Consider the following 10,386-nt stretch of genomic DNA (forward strand, 5'->3'; position numbering starts at 1 on the left):
AGATTAAAAATTGTCTTCAGTTAGTCATTTATCTTGAGTAACATACGAGAGGATGCTGAACAGGCACTGGAAGCTGTAGACACACTAATGTTTGTGAAAAATGCAACACCATGAAGGAATTGTTGGAAATGAATGAAATTTATTCCGCATATTACCGATAGTGATACAAGTAAATGATCACATTTACAAACGAAAGTTGGAAAATCAGTACTTTGAGTTTCTGTCATGCCGAGCGAGAGCCTGTACACATCGTGGCATTGAATCGTATAGGTTCTGAATGTAATCCTGGGGAATGGCTTTGACTTGATGTCAAAGTTCAGTTTCAGTGTGTGCCCCACTAGCTGTACGTGCAAGTCGCTAACCGATGAAATCCTAGGCATACTGATTGAGCAACATATCTGGGGAAGATGCAAAACCTGTTGTACCTTAAAGAAGGCTTGTGCACAGGTATTTTTTTCCCCTAAAATATAGTGCCTGGAATGCATCGAATAATGCATACTCTGTCATCATTATACTCCAGATTGTAGCCAGATTTGTTGGAGAAAGCAACTTGTTGCCACAGAGCACGCCACGCACTGAGTTGCAGTGCTCACTGAAGTCGGACGCATATGTTACTCAGTGACAGGGCAATCCTGCGTAGAGGAACCGTTGCATGCAGTTCATGTTGCAGCAGACAGTGACGAACACTTGTAACCGTGCTCCAATATTGTACTAACATATGAGAGGATGCTCTACAATCCATCACAGCCATGCAGATGAGGTGTTTGTCGTCCTGTGCTGTTGTGTGCCCCATTGCCAGGATTTCACCTTGTTTGGTTCTCGCTGTCCATTTCTTCCAAACATGCATCACTGTTGTGGCATTGTGCTGCATGCGGGCTGTGATTGTTTGATATGAAAGTCCACCCTCTTGCGTACAGACGATGTGGCCTCGTTCAAACTTGTTGTTATGGCATCCTCCGCTGTTGACGAGGCATACTGAGCACAAATTAAATGTTCACTGCAGACGGAGGATGATAAACAGATTTCAGCACAACTTTACAGTCCTTTAGTACTGCCAGTTCTCATTTCATGCATGCATAATCCCTTTGTAATTCTAATTCTTTATTTGTGTGTCTTAACTCACTTTACATTTCATGTAAGTTTGGTTCAAAGTGCATAATTTCTTCATGGTTGTGATATTCACAAACATGAGTGTATATTATGTAGTCCTAACTAAAAAAGCATCTTGAAATAAAAGTATGCAGTTGTACAGATCAAATGTTTGTTTTACAGAAAAATATAAACAGCTTATGCATACATGCATTGTTTTTATAGGATTCTGATCATACCTGAATAATAATTTTTCACTAAGTTGTATTTTACAATAATTCTTTCAAATAAGTAACAGTTACTTATCCATTATTTTAATTAAAAGAATTTTGTATATATTTTTGTTCTTATCAACTAATGAAAGGGATGTATATGTATTAATTTTATAAAATTCATGTGAATGTATGCAAATAAATTGTTTATAAATGCCACATAAGTTTATACCTCCTTAAACCATTTTCATGTGAAACAGAAGCCTTATTCATAACAATATAATCAAACATACCAAGGTATAATTTTATTAAGACCCTGAGTTACATCAGTATGAACTTATGATGGAACTATTGGAACAATACTCATCATGAGTTGAGGATTACTTATAATTTGTCAGTAGGCATGTATGAAAATGGGTTTTGTAATTAATATTGAATGTATAACTTTTTCTTTTCATATAAATACAGAAGGATTTCATGTCTGCAGATAATGTATTACAAGAGGCTGTTGTTGTGCCAGTGGACAAGCTGGTGAGAAGCTGAACACTAATAGCTTGAATCCTGGTGAATGGACTGCCTGCATAAGCGTCGTCATGATTTTTCCACGTGTAATATGAATGCAAGCCAGTTTGCCTTAAAGCATCCCTTCTTGGAAAATATCTTCTAGTGTTTCATCACAAAAATCAGTCAAAAACTTTTTCTCATGATTTGAAAAATGCGTATAAAGGAAGTCAAATTTAATTGATAAATTGTGCATGCTGGGATTGTATACTATATCATATACATTTTTAATATATTTTCTGTATCTCTAATGTTGAGAATTTTGGTGTTTTAATTTAACCCTGAATAAAATGTTAAGTACTATATGCAAAGTAAGCAGTATTGTATTTGATGTCAGAACAATATTTTTTTATTTTATACTTGTATATTTTTGCTTATAATTGGAATTTTAGTACAAATTATTTTGGCATGATGTGGCCTGTTCTCATTTAAAATGCATTTTGTATTTTTTTTCTTCTATTATTTGCATTATAATAGTTTGGCCATAACAACTATGGATGCCAAATCAACATGTATGGGAATAACTGTATTAAATTTTGAGAAAACCTTTAGGTGTCATTTATTATAAAGGTTGAGATGATTGTTTTTATAAATTCGTTCATTCTTATCTATTTAAGAATTATCATTTAACATAAAAATATGAAAAAGAATAATATATTATAATACTAAATAAAATATACTTTTATATATATATATATATATATCCAAGCTCACTATATGCACACTCAAAGAGATACATTTCTTTTTTGTGATGTATGTGATGATAATTTACTGTTAAGTATCTTAAGTTGTTCATAAATAGTGCTCATTTTTCATAATGCACCAAACAAACCTCACATAATTAATTTAATAAAATATTATTGCAGAGACATATTTTTGAAATTGACATTAGTCCTCTATCTGTCCGTCCCATAGGGATAACTATGGGCCAGCTTCTGGGCAGATTCCTACTGTCATCTACAATATGCCCAAGCCCTTTGCCAATGACAGCTGCTTCTCAATACCCGTATTTCACAATTAAATTCACGAATCTGATCTGGCTGAGTTTCACATCAGGGAAATTAAAAAAGCAAAATACATTCATTACCTAAAACCATTTTTCTCCAACTAGCTGGATGATTATGTGATTGGTGTGCATGGATGGTAATGTGAAAGGATATGATTAGATTTCTTCTAGGTCATAACAGTTTTTAATAATGAAAAGCTCTTGTTCTTTTTTCTTTAAATTCTTGTTTTTTTTTTATTTTTATTTTTTTATTTCAATGCACACTTTTTTAAAAAGTAAACTGAATTTGCTGGATGATCACTACGAGTTTCATGACATATTTAAAAGTAAAATATTGCATCTACATTCATTTTGAATAAATTGTTATTACTATAGTCTGCAATCATTGAGTTCATTTTAAGATTATTTGTCCTTTTTTTGTTTGTGGAATAGGAGGCTGTATTGTTTAGATTTTCTGTTTATTTAGCCAGTTTTCTATATAATGGCTAACATAAAATATAATTTATGTTAGCCATTATATAGAAATTTATGTGCCCTGTTTTAAAAATTATGTATATCTTAATTTAAGTTTGTCTCATGTCAGATGAACAATGCTGCTAGTCTGGTTGAGAAATTAAGAAAGTCTGACCATTCCATGAAAAATCTTTTAGAACAGCTCACTGATTAAAATACATATACACACCAATTAACTGTGCTCATCAAAAGTGCTGTATTGTTTAATGCTTCTTGTCATGAGCAAAATTCAAAGCATTATTTCTCTTGTTTTCTGTGTATGAAGTTTGTAGCAAAATGGAATTATTATTTTTTTTTAAATTTCATTCACTGATCTCACTATTTTTATATGTCTGATAATGATCTACTGCATAAGTAATATCTATATGCAAACATAAACCAAAATCTTGCTTTAGAAGAATTCCACCGGTTTCGGTTCTCGAATAGATAAGACCACAGAATACTGGTGATACAATTTAGGTTTGAATTCTATCAAATGGGTTAGTTACATCTCTGTTTTTACAGTTTTCGCTATGTTTAATACGAATACAAGTCAGTTTCATTCAAAAAGTGCTCAAAGAAGGGCATCTCTTCTTTTAAGCAGATAGCCCTCAGGACCTTTGCCATAAAAATTCAACAGCTGAGCTATATACAAGACATAAACTATATACTAAAAGATAACATAGTATACAGATGTCCATTTTATAACTTTCAAATGAAGTGGTCGATTTAAATTTCACATCTAGTGCTATAGCAATATATGTGACTTGGGTAAACAGCCAGTTGATATGGTCTAAGAACGGGGTTTTTAATTTTATTTTCTTTTTGTATAGCAAACTAGCTTGCCTATGCATATACGCAAGTCTAATTTATTTTTTACAAAAGATTCATATTAAAATACATACACATATGACAAAGAAATGTATGCACATAAACTATAACTAATAAAACAATTGAGCAATATGTGAACATAGATGCTAATGGTTCAAGTGTCGTGTAGCAGGGTATGACTGCAAACCCTATAGTGATGCTGCAAACAAAAATTAGTGTCTGATTCAAAGCAGGCATAAAAACTAGTATACAGTTTGTCCCCATATGACACAAAACAAAAAGTATGTAATCAGAAAAAATATCATGTAGACATTGATTTACCCAACTTATAAGCTTCGGTAAAGGCCTTATCATTCGCCTTAAATCTGTAGAATGATCAGCACCCTTCTGCTTTGGAAACATCTCCAGAAAGACATGTTAACCTAATCCACACTACAGTAGAACATGTGCCTCTGAACCATTACCATCGAAACTGCAATTTCAGAGTCACTATGTACACTAATCTCGATATTAAAGCACTGGTAGCTCTATTTGCGATTGTGCTACTGCAGATGAGTGTAGAGTACCATAGAATGGTGATGTATAATATTAGGTTTATTTAGGAGGAAAAAAAAAAAAAATCAGAAATGACCTATCCTGGATTCGAAATCTGGGCTTAAAGACTGCCATCCAGAAGTGCTTCTAATTACATCATGAAAGCATGCGTTGAGAAAAAAAGAAAATTCCGTACATTCTTCCCCATTTAAAAGGCAGTTGGGGAAGTGGTAACCTAATCGCCACCTGCTGGTGGTGAAGAATTATCGTCTACCACATTTTAGTTTGGGAACCACTTGGTTAGTTGGTTGAGCCTTTAGGTATTTATTTGAAATAGAAAATATCAACGAATGACCGCCCCAGGATTTGCATTCTGGACTTACCTATTGCCAGCCGAACGTGCTTCTAATTAGAACACGAAGCCAAGCGGTAAGGAAAGAGAAAATTAGTGACTTAGTATCTTATTTTATTTTGGCTGCACACAGTTCCTATATATAGCTAAGCGAATTTCCCGGTCAGTAGCATAAATCCCAACCTTCCTAGTGGACAGCGGGCTTCCGCTCCTGTAAAATATTGCGATTTAAGAAGTCATCCACGATAGCTGATCAGTTCTGCAATTATATAAATAATAAAAATTAAGAATGAAATGGAGAAATTAATGTAACGTTAGTACAAACAAGAAGATGCAACAAAAAGATCAATTAGGAGATCACTTAAGGTCCGGTATTGTACAGCATGCACATATACGTAGCATGACATCTATGGGGTGTAGGAAAGGGTATAAAGCATAATGTATGCTCAAAACATGAAAGGAAGCTACTGCACGGTACATTTGGTTTTAACAACACCGATTTGTAGTCTCAGCGTGACAGTTCTATAGACAATATCTGGACGACTTTGTCTCGAAGTTTGAAAGAAGGCCAAAGTGCGACTATACACATCATGTCAGTAGTTTGGATTACATTTCGAACAAAGGGAGCAGCTATCTGAAGGTTTAGTAATGCTCATCGCCAAATTAAGACTTTTATATGCTCGTAGCACTTCAAAGATTTTGCTGCCTCCACATACCCATCTATAGTATAACGCCTCTTTCTCATCATTCCCTCTTTCTTGGGCTTGGATTAACTGCACTATGTATTCCCTTCTAAAATCTGCAGTGAGAATTTTATTTTTGTGGAGCCTTTGCACTCTTTCTTTGAATCTTTAAGCACCTTTTTGTAACGCCGCTTTTACCTGATGCCCTAAGCACGTGCTTACTTTCCTTAATGGATAATCCAACTCTGGTAGTGGTTTTCCACAAACAACCACGCCAGGATATGAAGAACTGATATCTTCTCTTACAGATGATGAGTTGTGTTCAGTTTATTTAGTTATAGCGAAACATTTGAGGGCTACATGTCTAAGGGAAGGGATGGCTTCGTGAAAGACTTTCTAAGGGAAATTGGACTGTATATAGGTTACACATATGGAAACCATGAAAACGCTTAGTTAGCAGCCAATCTGCTCACCGGGATTCGAGCCCCGGCCCGAGTTTATCGGCTTTACCGCTCGGCCACTGGAGAGCCGTCTTTAGATGATGCGATATCTATGCTAATGACTCCCATCATCTGGTGGTGGTGACAGTGGTGACATCCTAAGATGCATGCAATCTATTACTAGACATCCAATATGGCTAAAGACTTGCTATAGTTTTCAGCGCCTAAAGACAACTGCAGATTTCGTACACCCTTCTGTTTTCTAAGTATGGAAACTGTTTCATTCTAAAACTTCGTCAGTTTGGCATTTCCGTGACACTACGCCCAGGGACAGTTGTCCACTCTAGCCCCTAGTCGGAGGCAGTGTCTTCTGTAGTGTTGCAAACAAAAGATTTGAGTAGCTCCAGTGGAGTGGCGAGCATAACTGGCGCCCCCTTCCCGAAAAAAACACAGTGATATGATGAAAATCTTGTTTGGAGACCATTTGGTGCCCCTCTGCGACCGGCGCATCATACACCCCCTTTACGCCACTGAGTAGCTCAGCAATCCAGTTGAGCTTTAAGGATAGCAGCAGTCGCTGGCAAGACTAAACAGGGAAAGGGGGGTGTCATCCAGTTTTCTAGGACAATAGAGCAGCCGCTGCAATATTATATGAGGGGTTATCATCCAGGTTCAAGAATAAGATAACACCTTTAATCTTCTGATATTTAGATTATCTAGCCATTCTGGAAGTCCAAATATCTAGATAAAGCAGAGATTACGCAGTCGTCCCTCTAAGATTATCGAAAGGAAACAGTTTGCAAGTGCTCAAATTTTCGTTTGTGGAAGTGAAATGCTTGGTCGCTATATGAAGCTCCATACATCTGAAGAAGATTAATTCACTACTGACTGCAGTTGTGCTAATGTTCTTCTCCTCACGTGCATCTTTTCCAAGATTCTTCGCGAACAATAGTGCTACACTTCATGGTGTACCAACTGTCGCTAGCTTGTTAAGGAGTGAAGATATAGTACCTGTCTTAGCGTAGGCATTCTGAAGGCTGTCGTTTGCTCCAACTTAATATATGGTGTATGGTCTGGGGACTTTTGACAGCCCGTCGCTAGTGCCTTTCAATGCTTTCATAGCTGTAATCAGCCCTGCAAGAAGAATTGAACATAATTTCTCAGAAATTCGTGGACGATCTCGTACAGAGCAAGAATATACAGTAGAGAGACTGCATCACAATTAAGTAGGATTATATTCCCTAGTGATAATTGAGTTTGTGTTACTCTTATCAGATGGGCATTCACCTTCTAATTTGAGTAGAATACAGATGTATTTCGAATCTGCTTTTGTATCTTTTGCATTCCTTTCTTAGTCAGGGTTGTCACATTTCTCACTGTCTAATACGTTGACGATGTTATACTATGCTTTGCACCATTCTAATTACTGCTTGCACATGAGACATAACATGCGAAAATCTGTCTGTCTCAACCAATATACACCAATACCTGACAAAGAATCCAAGCACGATATTTCAGTAGGATAATGAACGCCACTCATAGCTTATTGCCCAAGACTGGCTACGTCATTTACTGACACTTACACAACCTACCTGCTCCAAAAATATGTCCCTTGTTGAGCATAAACCTACCAGTAAATTTGGTGAATACTGTTAGTTCGACTGGTTTGAAATTCCAGCGAACGGACTGGTCGCATGGGAGTTTTTGATGTTTTCTCTTGCGCAATGTGAATGCCAGCTAGTTTTCTTCGAAAAGTCCATCCTGAAGCCATCAAGAATCTTTGCTCTTCTTATACAAATAGCCCTCAAGTGCTTTTCTAAAATCAAGCAAACCAAATCGAACCTTTAAAAAGTGCTCCACGAAAGCATCCCTGTTTTTAGGCAGAAAGCCCTTGAGTGTTTTGCAGTGATCAAAATAATGTGACTTAAGCTCTATCTGGCCTGCGTAGGCTCAGTGCTTCGATTCCTCAATGTGAAACACATTATCTAGCAAGTGTGGAATGTTTGCCATAGGATTATACGAGTGCCTGTTCAATTTTATGCCTCAATGCATTGTGGTCAGTACTTAATTTCTAAAAGAAAAAGGACTATGAAAGGTCGTCAACAAAGATAAAAATAAAGAAAAAAAAAATAAATAAATAAATAAATAAATAAATAAATAAAAATAAAATGTAAATTAATAAATAAAATTAGATAATTCAATTTAATTAATGAAAATAGTTCAGTAGAAAATTGAAATACTGGAGCTCATCTTAATTTAGACTCCAACAGGAATTATACTTTTGCTCAAAGAGTGAAAAGTACTGGGACTGGATTTTAGGTGAATTAAAGACGTGACTATGACTTGAGATCGTACTGAAATGATTGCACTGCATGCATATCCTTCTTTAATTGACCTGCTGCTCTGTTTTGAGGAGCAGATCTCAAAACAAGAGAATAGATAAACAAGAGCTAAGTTCAGAATCCAGAAAGCAAACAGAATTAACATTTTTTATGAAGAGCATTGCTTATAGATTATAGGTCACATAATATCATGATAAAAGGTGTTTATTACGCTAACCTGTTGACTCAACTTGTACTAGGCCCACCAGCGGCCGAGAGGTAAATCCGCTGAATGCTAGTAATTCGCTCAGAGTTTTATCTTGACGAATAGGCTGGCTCCAGAGGAGATTTTGCTGTTTTCCTCATGTTTAAAGTGAATCAGAGCCAGTTTTCCTTATATTGTTCCTTTGAAAAGGCATATCTTCTCTTAGACAGATAGTTCTCACATTTTTCTGACGTAATAATCCAATACAATTCCTATTAACTATAAAACTGTGTAGCAAACTCAGCAGTAAAATTCCGCTATGCATAAAAACGCTGCAGCACACAAGACTAAAATTTGCCAGATTGCTGTTCCAGGAATGATAATTTCAGCTTATACCCTATGCACAACGTTCACTAGACCTTGTCATCAAATGATTTCTTTTTTGTTTCAAAAACAGAAGAAGTATTTGTATATTTCATACTGCAGTTTGATGATGATTTGAATGATGTTCAGGAATGATCTGAAGGCTGTGATAAAAAATATTTTTATATTGGAATTCAATGCGTAATCGATTGCTGTACTAAATGCATTTAAGTCAACATAGGAAACTGAGAATGGAATTTTAAAAATTCATCTTCTACAAATTTATTATGCTTAAACTTACTGAATATATCTATATATGGAATAAAATTAAGCAGAGAGAAGGAATATTTCACAAATGGCTTGACATGACAAAACTAAAATGTACATAGGCTGTACAATGAAATTTTCTACCATTATGAAGATGTAAGACACAGAGCTCTTAAGTTGTCTGAATAATTTAAAAATAATACACTTGTTATGAATCCAGGTAAACATTGAAATTTAAAATGGAAGTTAGATTTAGAATGTTGATCATAAGTTTCAAGGCTATTAAGTTAAACTGCAGAAAACGTTTCAAAAGAGAAATTAAAAACTGAAAACAACAAATTACAGAATTAATGTATTCAAAAAAAAAAAAAAAAAAAAAAAAAAAATTCACAATAGTTCACCAGCAAACCAGGAAGTAGCTGTTATTTTGGAAACAAACGAACAAAAACTTTTCATTTGAATAATAATAAAAAAATATAGAGAGATTTTAAATCATTAGTGAAAAGATCATTAAAAATGCCAGTGTGGTAACTGTATTAGAAATCTCAGCTCTTCTACATATAAATCCATTAGTAACTTTAAATAAATAAATAAAGGTAGTACAAGACATTCTGGTGGTTTTGATGAAGTCATACATGTGTGCTGATTCATTGCAGTTAGCAATATTTCTTGAAATGTGTTGGTCCTGAAATCAGTTTCTCATTTCAAGGTTTTGAAAAGAAGTAAAAAAAGTATCAAATTGGTTAAAATTTATTCAAAGGGGTTAAAACAAAAAGAGTGGCATTTATCTCATGTACATATTTTAATTCTTTTAGAACTTGTATTTTAGAACCATCAAAAATTGTTTTCAGATTTTTTCATTAAATAGCTTCACAAAACTCACTTCATTCTCTGACGACTGAAAGTATTAAATTATATTGCTTGTATTATTTGTTACTGTACTAAAAATGGTCTGCCTTAATGGATGTTGTGCATTATTTATTTTTAGATTATTATATTAGATTAAGTTTATTCTTATAGGAAAAAAAAG

The sequence above is a fragment of the Stegodyphus dumicola genome, chromosome 10, assembly GCF_044657685.1.
Source record: "Stegodyphus dumicola isolate Sdum_Otavi_A_Nest chromosome 10, ASM4465768v1".
In the NCBI taxonomy this organism is placed as follows: Eukaryota; Metazoa; Arthropoda; class Arachnida; order Araneae; family Eresidae; genus Stegodyphus; species Stegodyphus dumicola.